This window comes from Equus asinus, chromosome 21, assembly GCF_041296235.1.
Source record: "Equus asinus isolate D_3611 breed Donkey chromosome 21, EquAss-T2T_v2, whole genome shotgun sequence".
In the NCBI taxonomy this organism is placed as follows: Eukaryota; Metazoa; Chordata; class Mammalia; order Perissodactyla; family Equidae; genus Equus; species Equus asinus.
Window position 1 is genome coordinate 37258129 of NC_091810.1, and position 20962 is coordinate 37279090.

Genomic DNA, 20962 nt, shown 5'->3' on the forward strand with positions numbered 1-20962 from the left:
TGAGAATATTAACTAGGATAGATGTTTTCTCAAAGTGAAGCCCATGGACCACTAGCATCAAAATTACTAGAGGCTTTGTTAAGAATGTATATTCCAGGGCCTTGTCCCGGACCTACTGACTCGACAGCTCCAGGAGTGCAGCCTAGTTGACAGCCAAGGCGGGAAAGGGCAGTCCCACTGAGTTGCTCATTTCTCAGAAACCTATTCTGCTTCATTTACTGCTTAAGAGAGAACTGTTTACACAGGCCACTTGATTTTGCTTGTGTAGACTGAGGCTCGTCTCATTTCTTATCAACCAGAAAGATGTACAGCTTCAGTAAAATTCAGGAAAACAGAAGCATTCATCAAGCTTATATTGTAGATATACTCCTCCCCTTGCCAGAGATGTTAAAACATCTCCCAATAGTTTGGTCTGTGGGAACGCTGAAAAATGAAATGGATTTAAAAAGTAATCATGCCAATTATTCTGACACAGGTGATTTTCATCAAATGTATACTTTTTCCTCATTATTTTGTAATATCCATTCAGAATATTCTTAACAAGCAACTTTGTAGTTCACACAATGGCTGGATGCTGAGGATAGAGTGGGGAACAAAGATGAGAAGGGATGGTTCCTGCCATGCGGAACCTCAAGGTTAGAGGGAAAAGAGAAGTTTTCTGAGAGGAGCCCTAGTCTAGTCTGGGGGTGGGGTGGGAAAACTAAGATGTCCTATGGAAGTGATTTTTAAACTGCAGTTTGAAAAATGGGTGGAAAGTATCCAGATCATAAGCTAAGGAAGAAAGCTCAATGGAATACTACTTCACACCCACTAGGATGGCTATGATCAAAAAGATTATAAGACAGGAATAACAAGTGTTGGCAAGATTGGATTGGAATAACAAGATAAGGTTGGAATAATAAATTCCAATTAGAGAAATTGGAACTTTCTTACATTGCTGGTGGAAATGTAAAATGGTACAGTCACTTTGGAAAATACTCTGGCAGTTCTTCAAATGTTAAACATAGAGTTATCATACGATCCAGCAATTCTACTCTTAGATATGTATCCAAGAAAAAAGATAACATTTGTCAGCATAAAATCTTGTATAAGAATATTTATAGCAGCATTATTAATAATAGCCAAAAAGTGGAAACAACCCAAACATCTGTTAGCTGATGAATGGATAAATGGATGGACAAAATGTGGTATATCCATAGGATGGAATAGTATTTGTCAACGAGAAGGAATGAAGTATTGATCCATGCTACAAAATGGATCAACCTTGAAAACATTATGCTAAGTGAAAGAAGCCAGACACAAAAGGCCACACATTGTATGATTCCATGTATATGAAATGTTCAGAATAGGCAAATTTATGGAGACAAAAAGTAGGTTGGTGTTTGCCTAGGGTTGGGGAGAGGATGAGGTTAGTGTTTGCCTAGGGTCGGGGAGGGGATGATGGCTAAGTGGTACAGGAATTCTTTTGGGGATAATGAAAATGTTCTAGACTTGACTGTGGTGACAGATACACAACTTTGCGAATATACTAAAAGCCACCGAACTGTACATTTTTAAATGAATGAATGATATGGGATGTAAATTATATCTCAATAAAGCTGTTAAAATATGGGTAGGGAAGAGCATGTACCAAGATCTTGCTTAGGAAGGAGCATAGCACATGGGAGGAGATGAAATATGGCTTAGAAACTGGGATACGGCAGGAAAGGGGGTGAGTGGTACAGGACGAGATGGAGCAGTAGCCAGGGGCCTTCACGGCAGAGTCTCGTGGGACACGTTATAGATGTGGGTCTTTATCTTAAGACAAAGATGGTAAAGATTTTCTTATAATAACACATAAAACAAAAAGAACAGGCAAGGCCACGTCGCCTGCCGCAACTATTTAGAGATGTGCACACTTGCTTTCCGGGTGCCAGGATCAGCAGTTCTTCCAACTGCTGGCTCCCTTGGCTGACACGCACAGATTGGGCCTGCAATCTCGTGTGCGGTGGGGGCAGCGGCGAGGAGGAGACTGAAATAATTGGTTTTCTTCTATGCAATCAGCTGAGTATCAACATTTTCCCCATTGCTAACTTATTGTGTTGATTTACAGTAAATGTTAATTGTGCTTATCTGCACAAGGCAAAAAAAAATCACTAACAAATCTGCCGTGCTTATTAATGCCAATGATCTACAGCTTGGTATTTAGTCCACCAGGCACAGTGGGGTGAAATCAGGAGAAAGAGGGGAAATGGGAATGAAGCTCTAAGCTAGTGCCTGTTCTGGGGGAGGGAGAAGGGATCATTTATAAAGGAACATGTCAGCTGAAAATAGTCTAAGCATAATAACTCATATCACTGAACATTTTGAATGCTATATGATGGTATAGATTGCTAAACATGTATATGTAACAGAAAGGTTCCTTTAAGCAACAGTTACATATATATGCATAAATACATATTTATGTTTTATTTTGGAGGGAAGATTTTATAGTCAGCATGTGCTTTGCAGCTGTAATAACTCTGGAAGCAAATATCATTCATTTAGAACCTAAACAAGGAAAAAACTGTTCTATAATGATAGAGCGCGTCAGTTGACAGAATCTGGAAGCCGATGGGACCACCTCTGATCTGCTGAAGAATTAGTCAGGCAGCAACTGCTGAGCCTGCAAAAGGGACCAAATCTAATTTGTTGATTTCAAATGTATAATTCCCTTCTTGGCTGGCCTGACTCCATCAAGAGGTAATTGAATTTCATTGGTCTTACTGTGTTGTGTCCATCAACGAAAAGCCTCCATGTTAGTTTTTTTTTAAAAAAAAAAATTTTACCGATGCTTAAACACAGTCTTTTAAGCATTTCACTGCTGCTTCAATTAAACGAAAGGAACTGCTGGGCATCCACAGTTTTTAGTTCTGTCTGTAGGGTCTGGAAAAATATTAAGCAAGCTGGTATTGCTTTATTAACAAAAATATTTTTGAGAATAACCACCAACATTTTTCAACCTCTAGGCATTGTACTGGGTTCTTCACCAACTCATGTCTCAATGCTCATAGCAACTTTCTTAGGTAGATACTATTGCTATCACCATTTTACAGATGAGGAAATTGAGGCTCGTAGTGAGCTGGCCTGAGGTCATGTGGCTAGTGGAGGGCAGAGATTAGTCTCGAATGCAAGCAGATTAGGAGGAGTCTATGCTAGTAGCTACTGCACATTTCTGCCTCTCTGCTTCAAAAGTTATAGCATCCTTAGATTTCCAGCCCAATGTTTCTATAAAAACAACCACGCCAGCTTTCCATGCCATCTAATCTAATGATAGACTGGTAGTTTATACTGAATAGGATTCTAAGCCAACATTCGTTCTGCTTCCACCTTGAAGTAGGTGAATTAGGCATTGCACAAGCTACTCAGCAATGACAGAGCTGACTCCCTGTAGACCAACCAATAAGAAGTCATTAAAAATTTCCTAGTTTCCAAATTTTGTCCTGAGTTTTTCTAACATTTGCCTCAGAAGCAAGTAGAGGGCAAATGAACCCGACTGCCTCAGGTACTGAAATTGTGATCATCACAGCTGGCGTGGTTCTTTAAAGGACAGCTCAGTTCATCTTTAGGGAGCGTTATACCATTATGGGCATCTGGTAATAAGACTTTGGAAATTATCGACAGCATCTGTCTGTAGGTATGGAAAAAAATAGTACGAAAGCTCCTAACAATACATCTGGGGGTGGCTCAATGCAAGACAGTAATGACATGTCCCAAGGGTGGTGATCCTGCCCAGGAGCAATTGTGGGAAGTATTAAGGGTGTTTGGGAGCAAGCTGCTGTCACTGAATTTCTGGTAGCCGGAGTTAAAGTGGCCGTGGGGAGATCAGAGAACAACTGGCAGATTGTGGTGCTGAGCACGTGTTCTCTTTACTTGATCATTTTCTATAGCCCGTTTCAATCCTTTTTAGTAGTTGATAGAGACTTTAATCCTCTTGCTCCACTTTTCTCTCTCTTTCCAATATGAAATATTGGCATTCGTCTGGTTTTAGATCGACTTTTCTTTTGCTAGCCATATGTGTGTCTATGTATAACAAGTGTGTTTGTGTATGCATTTACACACTCACACATATCCCCACTTGCTCAGCCTATATGATTCACAGCATAAATCACTACAAAATCCTGAGAGTTTACAAACACTTTCACACACTACATCTTAGCTTTTCTCCCCAGCAGCCTTCCCTATTTTACAGATGAGGAAGTTGGAGCTCAATCATCTTGAAAGAATCATCAGAGGTCACCCAGGTGACACAGAGAAGAGGCAAACTTAGAACCCAGGATTTCTGGTACCCAGCTCTAAGGTTTTTTACTTTTGACCCAAATTCCACTTCTAAGTTTTCCAAACCATTGAATTTTCCATTATGCTCAAGTCTTTCATTCATTCCATAGGGATGTACTGAACCCCGTGTGCGGTCATTAGAGAAGGTAAGATGGGAGGGCAATGAGTTGTGAGGAATGCGAGTGGCGATTATCTAGGAGGTTGAAAAGGACAAGCCCCTGCCGCTGTCCTTTCCCTGGGTTTCTCACTGTGCCTGACACATGGCATTTGGTGATGCTCTTTAGGACAATGATAGTGATTCCACTTCTACTGCTACTGGGTGCTGATCACAAATTGATGTTCACTGAGCACATCCGAGGGCAGGCGCCATCCCAAATGCTTTCACATATTACCTCACTTAAACTTTCAAACTTGATGAAGTGGGTATTATTACCCTCGTTTTAGAGATGAGGAAACTGAGGAGCAGAGTAGTTAAGCGACTTGTTGAAGAGCCTTGAAATGCCATCTACCTGACTCCAAAGCACTTACTTTCAGCGTCCCATGTGAAAAGAATATAATGTTGTCATTTTTACCCAGCACATATGTACTGAGTTCTTACACCATCGCTGGCTTTTCTGATGGCCTTCTTGCAGCTGGCTCTTTCTCTCTTGCCACTTTCAGTGGTTTTTCAACAGGAGAGTGACTGCGGGATGAATGTCTGGGGTCTGTGACCATTTGTTCCACTCCTCCCCTGGCTCATGGGTCATTTCAAACTGGTTGTCAAGACTCACACATTAATTAGAGCAAGATTATTTCCTTTATGCCACCAGCACCTCATAAGGCATATTTTGATGCTATGGTCAGAATCTGGGGAGAGCCTGACTTCACAGAGTCTCAGGTATAGGATCTATTTGGGGTGGAAAAAGCAGAAGATAGGGACAAAGCGGAAACCGAGAGAAGGCTCCAGTAATTGGACTCAGGTTGCTAAAGGTGGAAACAAGTTTGAAGTCTTCAGCTTGCAAAGGAGGATGGAGAGAGTTTGTCTGAGTTGCAGGACTCATTGACTGGAAGTGGACAAGAATCGTTATACCTGGGATGCCTCTGTGGACCAAAAGGGTCACTGCTAGGCTTCATCCAACGTCAAGGCAAGCAGAAATATAAACAACTCTGATCACGAACATCCTTCCAGGAGCACCTGGGGGATTCCAGTGGTGCTGTTTCCTTCCAGGAAGTCAGTGGACTTGGAAATCACACCTGCACGCCCATCTGCGGGACAAAGAGCTGTGCTTCGGCTTCCTCATCTTCAGGTAAATGGCATTGTTGAGGCAGCCAGAATCATTTTCCAGACATTTTTGTCCTCACCTTGGTTGAATCAAAACCAGCTTTCTCTCTCGCAACAACAGCATGTATTCACTAAAAATATGTTCTTAAAAGAAAAAAATAAAACGAAATGAAAGGCTAAATGCTGTACTTCTGCTCTTAAACAGTAGAAGCATTTCTTCCTGATACGATAATGCATTAACTGTATTAAAGTTTATTCTCTCCATAGGAGGAACTTTCCATTACTTCTTGTGTTCCCCACTTTACCATTAGAGAAGATAATTTTCTTTAAGGAGAGTGATAATAAATACTGAGCAGAGGGAACTGAGCTAGACATTGGAAAATGCAATCAAGGTTACTGCAGACAATACTCTGTTCTACACAATTCATTGTGCCTGTTCACATGAGGGTAAGGCTGCAAAATGACTGTCCTCTCCTAGCATGTGGCCTTCATCTCCATGGGCCAGAGAGATATTTATCTAATTTATCAAAAGTGCATTATGCTGGAAGGATCTTTTCAAATTTCACCCCCCCTCCCCAAGTCTGTGTTTGTATAGAGAAATATCTCAAGATAAAAGGCAGACTCCAAAGTGATTAAAAAGGAATGAGTCGGTGGCAGCCAGGGCATGGCCTGGAGTGGGACTGAGAGAAGAAAAACTCTATAAAACCCCTATAATGGCTTGCAAGGAGGCATTTCCATTCTCATTAAGCTATGAGTTATTAATTTTAGTTTCTACAAATAGAATTTGAGTCATAGAGAACTCAGACTGCCTCTACAGTGTCAAAGTAAAACAGATAATGAGGTCGTTATGGGTGTATTTCAAGGGAAATTCTTTTTTCCTCTCCTGTTTGTCTCTCTGAACTGTGTACTGGACTCCAGTGAATTACGAAACACAAACAGCTCCAGAGCTCTTTTTTTTAACTTGAATACGTACCTATCTGTCCATTTTACTTGGTTGGTATAGAAATGCTTCAGGAGTAAACAATTTAGGAGATTTGACTAAAAGATATTTATAACATTTAAAAGCACACACAGGTGGCACGGGAGAGGGCAGCAGAAATCTGTCCGAGCTCAACTTTTGTTTAGAATTTGGGTCAAATTGATTTGATTCATTAATTCAGTCAAAATATGCTATCTGCAAAAGTTCAATCAATAGAGAAATGTTTAAAGGAGGAAAATGAAAAGTTCCTCATAATAGCATCCCCAATATTAACAATTTAAAAACTGGAAGTCAAACAGGGTTTTTAATCTGCTGCTTATTACCTAATAATATGACCAATACACATCTTATTTTTTTAGGAAGATCTACCTTATTCTTTCTAAGAGTAATATAATATCCTACAGATACATGAATCGTTGTATTGTGTGGCATGTTCTGCATAGCTGCACAGTGCAGGTTGCACAATGATCCTAAATGGTCCCCTAATGGTGGACATTTTGATTGTTTCCAATCTTTAACTGTTAAAACAATGCCTTGAACATGTATCTTTAGATATTTCTATGACAACTTTCTTTGGATAAATTTCTTGAAGCAGAACTTCTGGGTAAAGGTGTGTATTAGTCAGGGTTCTTCAGAGAAACAGAGCTAAAGGATATGTATTTTAAGGAATTTATTTTAAGGAATTGGCCCACGTGATTGTGGGGGCTGGCAAATCTGAAATGCATAGGGCCAGCCAGTAGGCTGGAGATTCAGGTAAGAAATGATGTTGGAGTCTTGGGTCCAAAGCCTGGAAAACCAGAATTTCTACGTCGCAATCTGAAGACAGAATTCCTTCTTTTACAGGAAACCTCAGTTTTTGTTCATCAGATCTTCAACTGATTGAACGGGGCCCACCCACATTATGAAATGAGGAATGCATCACATTTATCGTAGTGCTTGCATGTAAGGGGAAATTACAGTTACTATTATTGGGTGAATTGCAAACAGCTTCCCAAGTTCAAAATTCAAGGTGTAAGTCTAATTACTAAAGTTGATTTTAAAAATCCAAATGTTTATAAAAGTAGATTTTAAAGACCGTAAAACACGGCATGTTCTATTACAATATTGCTCTGTCAAAAAGCCACGTCTTCAAGTATCTTTTTTGGTTATTTTCTGTTGTTGCTTGCTGGCATTTCATTCTTCATATAATAACTGGCCTCACTGAATGTTCGGGATACGAAACCTAACAAAAGTCTTGCTGGGTAGGAAATTCAATATATCTGCCAGATTATAATGATATAAGCAGTAATCGCTTATACATATAGAACAAAACCAATGAAAAGCTATTGCCCTGTCAAGTGGCTATGGAATTGTAAATTGCCAATTCTTCAGTTGTTAATGTCACCACAAATACACAAATCTTCTTTGGAAAAAAAAGCATCTAAGACACAAGGAAACATTCATTTTCGTTAACTTGGAATAGTTTGTTCAACATATTTATCAGCTTGAGATGGAAAAAGTGCCCTTTATTGTCAGCAAATACACTGTCACTCATGTTCCTGATGCTTAGCCAGCAGCCAGGGATTAATCAAACTATTTTAAAGTTGCATTTGGAACATGACATGTAAGAATTCATTTTCCGCACGGCAACCAGAAATCTCTTAAAAACATAAATCAGAGCATGTCTCTCCCCTGCATAAAACTCTCCTCCAGCGCTTCCCCTTGGACCTGGGGCTATATCCAGACCCCTTACCAAGGCCCTCACGGACCAACATCACCTGGATCTTGCCCACTGTTTGCTGTCATCAGTCCCACTTGCTCCTTTCTCTTCCTAGAACACAACTACCCCCTGCCCCCGGAGCCTCTGAACCGGCTTCCATATTCTCCATGGTCCGCTTCGTCTCTTCTTTCAGGTCTCAACTCAAACGTCATCACCTCTGAGAGGCCTCCCTTGCCCACCTAATCTGAAGGGTTCATCCCACCCCTGGCCACTCTCTATCACATTATCCCATTTTATTGCTTTAATTTCATTAATTCTATTTATCACTCTTATTGCCTGACTGTCTGAAGTCATCCCATTTGTGAACCTGTGTTTTGCCTGTCTTTCCCACCAGACTATAAGTAACAGGAAGGCAGGGATCCTGTTTATTCTGTCTACCTCTCTATTAACTGAGCACCAGGTCAAATCTAGTTCATAGTAAATACCTAATACATATTTGTTCAATGAAAAAGGAAGGAAGGGAGGGAGGGAGGAAGGAAAGACAGAAAGACAAAGGGCAGATCTCATTAAACTCTTAGACCAGGTATTTGTCTGGAAGCTGACCCAGCTCTTGCCTCATAAAATTATAGAAAGAGATACCTCACTGGTTCTGACAGAGGAAACCAACACTCAGAGAGGTGAAGGCACTTGGTCAAAGTCACACAGTGAGAGAATCACAACTCAAGCTTTATTCTCCCAGATCAGAGGACTTTCCACTAGTCTGCAATTCCTATGAGGAAGAGACTCTAGTGGCCCAGAGAGGCCATCCTGGAGGCTGGAAGGGCCACAGGACGAGGAGTCAAAAAATGGAAGCCAGGGGCTGGTCCCATGGCCGAGTGGTTAAGTTCGCGTGCTCTGCTGCAGGTAGCCCAGTGTTTCATTGGTTCAAATCCTGGGAGAGGACATGGCACTGCTCATCAAACCACGCTGAGGCAGCATCCCACATGCCACAACTAGAAGGACCCACAACTATGTATCGGGGGGTTTTGGGGAGAAAAAGGAAAAAAATAAAATCTTAAAAAAAACAAAATGGAAACCACCTCTTGGACTTCTGGGACCTACTAGGAAAGCTCAGTAAAGAGCCCTCCCCTCCCAGGCCTTCTCACTCAGGCCTTTCCCACAGACCCTGGGTCTCTAAGTCACACCTGCACAGCTGGCTTTGCCCCAATGTCAGGACCAGGCTTAGGAACCACGTTCCCCTCCTATGCCTCACTCATTCGTGGATTCACTCATCCACGTCTTACATGTCGAACCCTGCACTAGGGCTATGGATATCAGAGTAAACAATACGGAGATGGTTTCTGCTCTCAGGCTTTGTCCTAAGAAAAGGCAGACAACTGAACGGTCTATTTCAATAAGTGGCAATGAGGGTTAAGACCAGGGATAAATAGGGGTCCTAAGCTAGTCTAGGGGACCAGAGAAGGCGTCCTGGGGGAGGTGGTGTTTAAGTGAAGTCTGGAAGGTAAAGAAGGTACAGTGGCTGAGTTGGGGGAGGGAGTGGAGGAGGGCTCCAGGCCTGGAGGTGAGAAAGTAAGCTGAGGAACTGTTTTCTTTTAGAAAAATGGAAACAGGATTGCCATAGTAACTTCTGTCATTAGCAATGATAACAGTAATAGTAATAGCTGGTAGGTATTGAGCCCTGCCTTGGTGCCAGCCATTGCGCTATGTGCTTCATATGCCATATTTCCTTTACCCTTTACCAGAGCCCCGAGAGGTATCATCACTATGATCTCTGTTCTACACCATGATGAGACTGAGGCTGAGCATATTCTCAAAAGGAACGAGACGGCTTCCTTCCCTCCCCCATTCTAGTTGGATACAACTGGTCCGTCCAGAGAGATTCCTGTTGCACAGCAGAGTATTCTTCTGTTTCTCCTGCACGCATGCTCTGTTCTCCGACAGACTGGATGTTTCCTCGCCTATTCTCGGGGACTTATCTAAGCCAGTTCTCTGTATTCCTGCGGGGGCTGGGGGAAAAGTCGTGCGGATTTTCAGAGTGGTTGATACATGAGAAACTAGACTGTTCAAAATTAATTGGCTGAAAAATCAATTTGCCAAATAATCAATTAACCTGAAACTGTCAAGGAGATTTTAGCTCAGCTGTTTTGCCACCGTGTCTGAGGTTGATGTTGCTCCCCAATTTAAAGGCTGGTAAGAATGTAGGTGAAAGTGTGCATGCGTGCGTGTGTGTGTGTGTGTGTGTTAGATTGTGGTAGAGGGCTTGGCCCAGTGCAGCTAATATATCGGAAATATTTTAGAAGAGAAAAATCTATTGTTCAGCAAAATGATTATTTGGAAAATTAGCTCAAGGGAAGTGGCTTTCCTGCATATTTAGTTTGGGTGGAAATTAACCTAGACAGCTTCAAGGCCACCCCACACTGTCCCTGGAACAGAGTTATTAGGCAATGACTTGGTGCCTTTGAGGCCAGAGTTGTCTTCCTCTTGCCTACAGAAGTGAGGCTAGCACTGAGAAAGAGACTCTGTCCTTCAAACTGCCCAGGAAAAGGGATGAGGTGGCTTCCTGCCCTCACCCCTGCTGGTCCACATACATGTTTGTGGTCTCAGGCAACCTTGCATTACGTCCAGCTCAACCCCTTTCTGCTGATCCATGCCAATCTCTTGAACTTCTCTCTCCAAATAAATCACCCCAATTTGGATCAATCCTCAATGAAAGACAGTTTTATACATAGCCTTGCAAGGATGTGGTGGGAAAGACTCAATTTTTTAGTGAGGCCAGTGACACCAATCTATTCACAGAAGGGTCAAATAGTCTTAAAATGGAAAGTGGTATTTAATCATTGGAAAGATTTCAAACAAAACAAAACAAAAACAAAAAACCTTTCTATGATAATTTTTCCTCTTGATTCACAGAATGCTTAAATGGAAGAGAACAGAAGCTAAATGCAGCTTCCTCTCCAGATAATTAAAAATCAAGATCTAATCATGTGAACATATGCTACAAATAAGTCTTGCAAGTAATTTTATATTCACTAATTTTGTTTAGCTTCATGAAAATACTTAATATTTCTGAAAACTCTAGCTCAGAGCTCCTCAAATTGATTCAGAGACCCCTGAGGACATCTGAAACCCTTCCAGGGAGCCATGAAATCAAAACTATTTTCATACTAATACTAAGATGTTATTTGTCATTTTCACTCTCATTCTCTCACAAGTGTACAGTGGAGCTTTCCAGAAGCTACATGTTGTGGGATGCAGCCATTGTTCTGATGGCTAATGGAATGTGTACTTGCATATTCTTGTATTTTATAAATTTCTCAGTTTTTAATTCTAATATGTTAAATATTCATAGACATAATCCACATAGATGAAAAGTTCTTTGGGTTCTCAATCATTCCTAAGAATATGGAGGAGTCTTGGGACTTAATCTTTGAGAACTGCTGCTCTGGATGATGATTTTTTACTGTTCCCAAATTATTTCATTTTTCTTCCACTCATTTTTGGTAATTCAAGCAATATTGGCATACACGGCCTTATTCACCATTTTACAGAGGCTTTCCCTTCATTCAACAGATATTTACTGAGTACTGAACACATGCATGTCATCACACTAAGCAATAGTTTTTATTGTCCCCAGTCAAAGAATGGGTATCAGCAGCCTGTCTTTGGCAAATATGAATAAAGGGCTCTTGTATCGGGACTGGAGAGGGCATGACCTAGATATTCTCTATCCAGCTGATTGTCTATGCCTGCCCAGAAAGGATAAGCCTTTACCTCAGGTTATCAATGTTTTCTGATCTTTGACAACTTATTTCTCAAGGTCTCTAAAGGCCAGAGGTAGGAAAAGAGAAGTGAGACTTAGATATTTCATTGTGATGACTGTCCAATGTACTCATTTTCTCTCCATCCTTTACCTCAGGCCCAAAAGGGAGTCGCAGACTGACACCTAAAGATGGGGACATTTGCAACATGGAAGCAAGCGTTATTTATCTTAGTAGCCCCATGTAGTGGGCATCTGATGTTTTTGCTTACCTGGCTCCTATTCTTTCTTTTTTGAACAGTTCCTTGATTTTCAGGTTTGAACATTAGATCTAGACTTGATCCATGTCTTGTTTCATCCCCTGGGCTTAAAGATCTAAGACAGGCACATTGGATCCTACTCCAAGACAGTGAGGCTAATATAGAAGAAAACGTGGAGAAAGAAAGAGAAAGAGAGTCTAGTTCCTTGTTGTATCCCTAGCATCTAGCACAGTGCCTGACACATGGCAGGTGCTCGAAAATGCTTATTGATTCAACTGACTTTAATCTAGTGACAGGAGCATCTCAGACAAAAACAGAGGCCCATTTAATCGTTTGTCTCCAATAGGCATCAGCTGCAGAAATACTCAGTGGCACGTCAAAGTTTGATAAAATCCATTTCTTCTTCTCTCTTCTATTTACCCTCACTCTTTGCTGCTATCTTGTACCACTTCTCTAGCTTTTTATTTTCATTCTAAGTGCCCCCTAGAGAAGGTAGTTGTTTTATTTCAGGACACTGGATGAGTTGCATGATTCAAAAACATTCTTTTCTGAAAGTATTTCTAGCTTTGCATTTGTAAGTTTAGCTTCTCTGGGCTCCTAAATCTTCTGAAAGAAATTTCATGTGGCCAATTTATACCAACATTCATAGTCTGAATATCGAACCATGGAACATGAACTAAAGCGGATTAGGAGACTGAATGAGAAGAGAAAGAGTTTTGTATTGCTCGCCATGTTTTGTGGACTTATACCCAGTAACTACTTGCTGAATGACGGATATGTTTTGAGAAAATCTGTAGTATTTAGATTCAAGAGAGGAAAGTCCTATAATATATCTTACCACAACTGATGAGCTTAATTTTCTATTTGTTTTCCTTTAAGGTTCAAGTTTGGGATACACATGCATGATAGCCTGAACTCTTTTTGGGAAACTTAGCCTACGAACTGTAACGTGTGAAAATATGCCATAAATTGGGTTTACTTATAAAAATAACTTCACACTCGGCTTGGTCGATTTTACTTTGTTGAAGAATAGCCCATCTATTGAATGACTGGTACTAACACACAGAGATGCCAAAACATAAACTACAAGCTATAGAGTTGTGTATTTTTTTAGTAAGGCAAAAACTTCAAACTATGGAACTGGAAGAACAGATGACCTAGTGCAGAACAGGTGGAGAAGACAGAAAGGGCCTTTGCTTTCCTTCTCCTAAACAAATGGCTAGAACATATCAGAAGTCTGGTCAGATGAGGTTTATTCTTTCCAGATATAGATAGCCAGGTTCATGTTTGTTTTATTTATGATTTACCAACAACCTGCCATTTCCAGCAATAACTTGGCAACTGTATATTATATGAATAATAAAATAATGTTTAAAAAAGTAAAAATTGAAAGAACGGTATAGTAATAATGTGTAAGATTAGTATTGAAGACTGTGATAGTTAACCATTGCCATGATAAAGCTGCATAATAAAGCACCTCCAAACTCAGCGGCTTAAAACCACCACCATCTACTCTTTTTTTTTTTTTTTTTTTTTTTTTAAAGATTTTATTTTTTCCTTTTTCTTCCCAAAGCCCCCCGGTACATAGTTGTATATTCTTTGTTGTGGGTCCTGCTAGTTGTGGCATGTGGGACGCTGCCTCAGCGTGGTTTGATGAGCAGTGTCATGTCCGCGCCCAGGATTCGAACCAACGAAACACTGGGCCGCCTGCAGCGGAGCGCGCGAACTTAACCGCTCGGCCACGGGGCCAGCCCCAGCCACCACCATCTACTCTTGCACTTGTGTCTACAGTTGGCTGGAGTAGGTCTGCTTCATGTATGTCCTTTATGGAGCTCAGGATGAAGAAGAGCACATCTACCTGGAGGAGGCTTTCTCTTGCTGATGACAGAGGCACAGAAAGGCAAGCAAGAACATGCCATGCCCATTAAGGTCTCCTCTGGGAAATGACATGCCATCACTTCTGCCCACTTTCCACTTGACCAAAGCAAGTCACCTGCCAATCACAACATCAATGGGGCAGGGAAATATACTCTGTCTCTGTGACACCATGGTAAAGACAGCTTTGCAAAATACTAGTTGGGAGAAAGGGATGAAGAATTGTGGCCAATAAGTCTGTTTACAACAGGGAGTAATATTGATGATCATACTGCTGTCTAATGTTCATTTTGCCCCATCCACACTGACCTCTTTCAATTCACCAAACATATTTTTGCCTTTATATTAAGTATTCTCTCTTCTTGGAATTATTATCCCTTCTATTTCCCTGTTTATCTCTCTCCCTTCTATAATGTAAACTCTGTAAAGGCATTTTTGGGGGGTCCATTTTGTTCACTGATGGTGGTTTCTTAACTCGTGGATGCCATCAGCTGCTTAAATATTGGGATTTGTGCATTGAAAATGTCTTACTGAACAAAATTCATTGTAAATTCTTAATCCTTTTGTCTGTGATAATCTTGTTCAGATGTTTCAAACCACAGTGTGCTTAAGTAGCGGTGCGAGAGATATTCTTTTTGGAAGGATAGTAATCTAGATAAAACTTATTCACCAGAGGCTCTATTTTTCACCACAATAGACTCAGGATTCAACTCTTAAAATATCTTGAGTTTATTGACAACGAAGGCTAGGAGCTTCAGTGAAATGTTTTAGAATCTTACAATATAGCTGGTTAATTGTGCAAGAGTATTCCACATGGCAAGAATTCCTTGTTCCTCTTAGGAAGCTCAGCTTATCCTGAGACACTTGAAAACTGAGTTAGCATCTCACATTTAAAAGGCAAATATTTATTCATTGTAGTATTGATTTCCATAGGTAATTTGAATTCAACACACGAAAGTATTTAAGGTTTTAATCCAAGACACTTTCTGTGATCAGAAAATATCCTGACATCAAAGAATCCTTCAACTAGGAGATGTTCTTTTGTTTAATTTTCTGTCTTTAAGCATTCATCCATTCAGTAAACATTTCTAAGTGTCTACTATACTCCAGACACTGTGCCAGACCTCAAAACACAAAGATAAATAAGTGCTTCAAGGAGCTGATACACTAGTGAGGCAACAGATACATAAACAGATAATTACCATGGAGTATGATCTGTGCCGGAATGAAGATGTGTATAAGGTAAGTCAGATAAATGCAGCTCAAAGCTTCAGGGAGATTTCCTAGTAGGGATGAAGTCTGAGCTAATTCATGAAGGAGGAATAAGAAATTTACAAGGCAGGAAAAGGGTAAGAGTGGGGATGGGAAAGTGTGTAGAAGTTTGTAGACAAAGGGTGGAGTATGTGGCTAGCTATAGAAACATCTGAAAATAAGAAGTTTGGGGAACTACAAGTCATTCCACAAATTTTACCATCTCAGTGAGATAATGACTAACCATGATTTTTCTTGTTAAACAATGGCTTTACTAAAATATCATTAACCTGCCATAAAACTCACCCTTCAATTTATACAATTCAGTGGTTTTTGGAACATTCACAGAGTTTTAGTATATTCACGGAGCAAACTACATCACTATCTAATTTCAGGACATTCTTATCATCCCCAAAAGAAGTCTCATACCCATTAGCAGTCACACTCCATGCCCCCATCCCTTAGCCCCTGGATACTACTAATCTACTTTGTTTCCATGAATTTCATATTCTAGACATTTCATATAAGTGGCATCGTACAAAACATGCATTTTGTGAGTGGCTTCTTTTATTTAGCATAATGTTTTCAAGGTTCATCCATGTCGTTGAATGTGTCAGTACTTCATTCCTTTTATATTGATGAATAATATTCCATTGTATGGATATATCACATTTTGTTTATCCATTCACCAGTTGATGGACATTTGGGTTGTTTTCACTTTTGGCCTATGATAAATAATGCTGCTAGGGACATTTGTATACAGGTTTTTGTGTGGACATATGTTTTCCTTTCTCTTAGGTATATACCTATGAGTGGATTTGCTGGATCATATGGTTTAACATTAACATAATCATATGTTTAACATATGGAGAATCTTTCAAACAGGCTGCACCATTTTTACAATTCTACTAGCAAAGTAGGAGTGAGAGAGTTTTTCAACATCCTTGTTACTGTCTATCTCTTTAATTTTAGCCACACTAGTAGAGTTGAAGTGATATCTCATTGTGGTTTTGATCTGCATTTCTCTAATGACAAGTGATATTGAGCATCTTTTCATGTGCTTATTGGCTATTTGTATGTATTCTTTGGATAAATGTTCATTCTAATCCTTTGCTCACTTTAAAATTGAGCTGTATTCTTTTTGTTAAGTTGTAAGAGTTCTTAATATATTCTGGATACAAGCCCGTTTTTGGATATATGATTTCACAAATTTTTTCTCCCATGCTGTAGGTTATCTTTTCACTTTCTTGATAGTGTCCTTTGAAGTATAAAATTATTTTTAATTTTGATGAAATCTAATTTAACTATTTTTTTCTTTTGTTGCTTATGCTTTTGATGTCATATCTAAGAAACTATTGCCTAACTCAAGATCATAAAGATTTACTTCTTTGTTTTCTTCTAAGAGTTTTAGCTTTTACATGGTCTGTGATCCATTTTGAGTTAATTTTTGTATGTGGTGTGAGGTAGGGGTCCAACTTCATGCTTTTGCTTGTGGATATTCAGTTGTCCCTGAATCATTTGTTGAAAAGACAATTTTTTTCTCCATTAATATGCCTTGCACCCTTGTTGTGAATCAATTGACTATAAATGTAAAGGTTTATTTCTGAACTCTCAATTTTATTCCTTTAGTCTATATGTTTATCCTTATGCCAATACATTTTCTTGATTACTCTGATTTTTTTAAAGAAATTCAGGGAAATACATTTTATCACTGCCTTTAATAACCTATTCCAGAGGCCAATAGACCCAAGGGGCAAAAAAAATTAATCAATTATTTTTTTCCTCCAGATTTAGTCCTAATATAACAACTGAAAACCATTTTCAGAGTCAGTTGAAGGAATAACAAGTCATCACATGCTATATAAAAAGCTCTTTCATGCTGATGGATCTTTTTCCGTACCCACAAAAAATTTTCTGGAAGTTGTATTTTTACATTCTTTTTTTTTTTTTTTTTAAGAAGATTAGCCCTGAGCTAACTACTGCCAATCCTCCTCTTTTTGCTGAGGAATACTGGCCCTGAGCTAACATCCATGCCCATCTTCCTCCACTTTATATGTGGGACACTTACCACAGCATTGGCTTGCCAAGCGATGCCATGTCCACGCCCAGCAGCCAAACCGGCGAACCCCGGGCTGCTGAGAAGTGGAATGTGTGAACTTAACCACTGCGCGACCAGGCCGGCCCCTGGAAGTTGTATTTTTAGAATCATATAATAAATTCCTGACTTTAACATGAATTTATGGAGAACCTGCCCTTTGTAAGGATAGGTAACCTAAATGCTTCAGAAAATAATTGCTAAAGTTAATAATCACATCTGTAATGAAGCATGAATGTATGTGTAGTGTATTCATTTTCCACATCAGTATTTTCTGTATTTTATTTTAGTTCTGCTACTTACTATCTGTGCAACCTTGGACAAGTTACTGAATTTCTCTGACTTCTAGTTTCCTAATATTGACAGTACCTACTCTTGTTGGGTTCTTATAAATATTAAATGAGAAATACATGTAAAGATCTTTGCAGTATCTGATACAAAGAGGCACTTAAAATGCTTAGAATATTAGTATTAGTAGGAGATGTGTGAGTGTTGACAAAGTATCATTTTCATGTGTTAATTAAAATGAGAAATTAGAAATGGACAATAATGTAATTCCTAGAGTTCTATTTCACTAAGGAAACTCAGTTTGTTCATCTTTCCTCCTAGCTATAACTTGGTCCCATACCTACATGAGAAAGTCCAAAAAGGTGGACAGAAATTCAGTTACCTTAATAATCTCATCAATTCTAATTTCTGATTTAGTCACTATCTGATGACTTCTTCCAAGGTCTGTCCTTTCCTCTTTCTATAAAAACAATGGCTTTCTGAGTAATTTAATGTGGAAGAAAGCTCCTGAAATATGTGGGCAACACGAATGGTGGATAAACTGACAGCACTTGTCCAAATGTGTTGTACTTGAACTTCAAGTCTAACCTACTTAATAAATCAAAGTTTTCTAACGTCTCATATTTCTTATTAGCTATAAGAGGAGTTTTATTCCTTAAAGTAGCTTTCTAATTTGGATATTTTGCACGGTAATACTGCAATGGACATTAGCCTGTGTTTTGGTTGCCAAGCACTCATTTTCCCTCCTTTTGTTAATAGCACCTTGATTTCCTTTGGGGGAATCACATCTCTTGTGGGATTGCATCTATTCTAGGGAGAGGACACTCCTGAGCCAAGTGGTAGGTCTATGACCCAATTTAGACCAACTAGATTCTTTTACTAGATTTTGGACCTTAAGAGGCATGATGTAAAGTTGGAAGGAAGGGCTGAGTTGAATCATTCCTGCAACAATGCATGGATCGAATTATGAATTGAAGCCATTCCTTAGTTTCTACTGCATATGTGCCTTGAGCTATCCCATTTTCTGTATTTTTTGGAGCCCAGTTTTTCAGCCTTCCCTTTCATTATGTGAACTTCCTTATATTCTTCCAATAAATTGATTCACTTTTGTTACCCAAAGGCAATTTCTGTTACTTGCAGTCACAGGAATTCTTAGTGATACAAAGTCCTTCTCCCTCCCGCCCATTCCCTGAGCCTCCAAGAGAAGCAGGGCTACTTAAAGTGAGTTTTCCATATGATTTGTTTGTTAACCATTTTAATCTCCCAAAAAACTTACCCCTAAATTCCTTTGAAATTCTCCTATTCCTTTTAAGTTCCAGAATCTCTTAAGTGTTCCAGAACTCTTCTTCAAAGAATTTGATTGAGACCTTGTGTGATAGGAGACAGCGACATTTGATAATGATAAAGAAAACCACAAAATCCTTCTCTCACTTCCATCCTTCAGTTCTTCAATAAATATCTATCGAGGACATACCAAGCCCTGGCCTAGATGCTAGAAATACAAAAATGCCTAGGACAGAGTCTTGTCCTTAGAGAGTCCAGAGTCTAGTAGGGGAGATAAGACACACAGAAATAATGGTAATGCCACAGAGACTGTGATAAGAGCTGTAATTGAGGTGCAGTTCAAGTGCTATAGGAGCACAAAGGAGGCAAGATTAATTCCGGCTGAAAGGATTGAGGAAGATTTCAGGAGAGGAGATGAAACTTCAAGCTGACTAATCCTCCTGTAAGTGCCCAGCGGCCAATTATCTCCAGGAAATGGAGTTTGCAAAATTAAGCCTGACCTATAGAGGATAGTTTATTTTCTCTTAGCATGGCATATTACAGTTTCCAAAGTTTATACCTTCTCAGGTAATATACTAAATTGATTAGGACAGGACTGAGGAAATAAGGATGTCAAACCTTCCTGGTCTGTGCCTAATATGTCTGGGGCCTGGCGTTTGCATCTTTTTAGTCGGTGGGACTAAGCGACAACTGACCATGGCCTGGATCTGGGCCAATGTATTTCTTAGTCTATAAATACAGTTTAAAATTAACTACCAGCTCTGACTAGCCACTTGGGCTTATTTTTTCCCAATGGAGACAGCAGCAAGGAGAGAGCCTGCAACTTGTTCTCAGCTGCCTTGAAAGCAGATACTCATTTTATGTTCTTTGATTTCCACATCTTCCTTTCTTCTGCCCACATAGTACAGGCAACTTTCTTCTTCATTTTAGCAGAGAAAGGATGCTCTGAATTAATCTGCGATGGACAATCAGTCTGACAGAACAGGCTTGAAAAGCTTATTATTGCTCATGGCTATATTTGCAGGGGTTTTGTGTGAAATTCTCCTTTCATGCTGGACCTCTAAGACCTCTAAGACATTAGGAAGCAGTGTTATTTGGAACACAAAATGTTGTGTACCTGGGTGACAATAAATTCATCTATCTAGCCAGAGAGCATATAATTGAAAGAAGGAAAGTCACTTATTCTTTTAAAGTTCCGGTTTTTCAAGAGGATGTTTTAATTTGATAAAATAAAACATCTATTAAGGACATACCTCCACCCACCTACAAAAGTCACATTGTGGACAGTGTTTACATTAGTCTCCCAGTGGGCCAGAGCAAAGGGAAAGAAGGGAAGGCCACCGTTTCTAATACAGTTTGGGGAGAAAGACAGGGTAGGTCATTATTTTATTGACCCCTGCTGTGTGAACACGTTAAAGAGGAAGCTGCTCCTGGGCTTATATTCCGAGAAGCTCCCTGGGAACAACGTAACATCCCTATAGAAGTAGGCAGAGAAAGGAAAGAAGGCTTCAGTGGGAATTCTAATGCTGCCCTGATTTCCCCAGCATCAGTGTCCTGGATTTTCAGTTCAGTCTGGGCTCCCTAGGACTTTGAGCATCTCCTAAGTTTCTCATATGCTTTCCAATCTCTGTGAGTGTGTTTCCTTCTTGGCACAGCCAGAAGCCAGAATCATTCAAAGTCAAAGTCTACCCATCATTCAAAGTCAGCTCCGTGTGAAAACTCCCATAAAGCCTGGGTGAGCGAGAATGACTTTGTTCTCCAAAGTGGTTTGTTTGTACCAGCACTCTGCTTGCCATTTGGCTAGCTGACTGCATGTCTAGTTTCTCTCCAAAAATTGTAACTCTTTAAAAGTGGAGACTGTGTTTTGTTCATTTTGTGTCTCTGAGAGGCTTGCTTCTCAAGGTATAGCCCTCAGAC

General features: G+C 39.8%; 1 protein-coding gene across 2 annotated transcripts in view; it reads right to left on the bottom strand.

The window, feature by feature from the left end:
• Nucleotides 1–20962, bottom strand: part of SYNPR (synaptoporin) — a 289023-nt gene that overhangs the window by 47213 nt on the left and 220848 nt on the right. The window lies entirely within an intron of this gene.